Here is a 1,330-nt window from a genome sequence, read left to right on the forward strand (position 1 = left end):
AAGGAGGCTCTGGGCTCCAGCACTGCTCTTTGGGGATCTGAGTGGACATCTCTGCAAAGAGGGTGCTTCAGACTGGGTCTCCTTGGGGAGTTCTGTGTCTGGCACCTGTGTGGGGCCAGCTCACGAGAACCTGGGGCCAGCCTCCCTACTGACAGCCTGGGCTTCCGCACTGGCCAGGGCAGGAATGAAGGAGAGCCTATGCCTGCTGCACTCAGGCAGCCGCACGTCAGACCCATGGAGGGACTGAGGGCACAGTGTCTGTGTGGGGCAGCGATATTCAGGCAGGGATGACAGCACCCCAGAGGGCTGTGGCCAGGCACTGCCCACTTGTCTGGGGCTGGGCTTCAGAGGCCATGCTTGCGGGTGCAGAAGAACTCAGGGGCTCACAGGCGGTGCTGGCTATGCCGTGAGGGCCACAGGCACTGTCTGCTCTGGCCCTGGGGGTCCCTGTGCTGGCCCCCGCCTGCCATCCCCACCAGCCACACCAGCCACAGCCCCTCTCCCAGGATGCCATGCCCAGGGAACAAAAGCCATGCTTATCAAAGGAGTTTTTCTTTATTTTTCATAATTTAGCTGAATCAACACAAAATTGAATACTGTAAAACAAGAAAAAAAAATGCTGTAACATCTTAAATCTCCCGATCTCTGCCCTCGACGGTGTCTACACTTGCTTTCAAAAGAAACAGGCGAGGGGGAGGCCGTGAGGACGCTGGCTGGCAGAGGCTGCGGCCCGGGCCGCCGGAGCCGGGGCAGCTCGGGAAGGGTGGGCCCCCTCTGTGATGACAAACCCAACCTCAGCCCCTTCTTTTAGTCCAGGATACTAATGCCTATAAATTTGTGGTGACTGAAAGGTAAACGAAGTCCTCATGGATACTGGAACAGGTCTTAAATAAATGGATTTTCTTTCGTATCTTTAGTCTATGGTTGCTGGAACAGCTTCTATATAGTTATTTTTTTACTTTTTTTTTAGTAGGATAGAACTAGCATAATACTCATGTTAATTGGACTTGTAGGTAGTATATACTTCAGCGGGAACTCAGGAAAATGAAGGAGGCTGGCGTACAATGGCCAGGAGAGAAAAAACACAACTGTCCCTTATTCCTCGGCCCTGCTGGCCCCGCCTGTGCCTCTGCCCAGCGCGGCTTTCTGGACCTACTGACACAAAGACAGAGGACTTCTCAGAACGCGGGGACACAGACGTGGGGAGAAGGGCCGCCAACTGGCCTCAAGGTCCGTGAGTGGCGAAAGGGGCAGGAAACGGGAAACAAAACCCATTGGAAGAAGCATGTTCAAAATATTGTACACTCAGTGTTGACCAACACCGTGACCG

This window comes from Colobus angolensis, unplaced genomic scaffold, assembly GCF_000951035.1.
Source record: "Colobus angolensis palliatus isolate OR3802 unplaced genomic scaffold, Cang.pa_1.0 Scaffold208, whole genome shotgun sequence".
NCBI lineage: Eukaryota > Metazoa > Chordata > Mammalia > Primates > Cercopithecidae > Colobus > Colobus angolensis.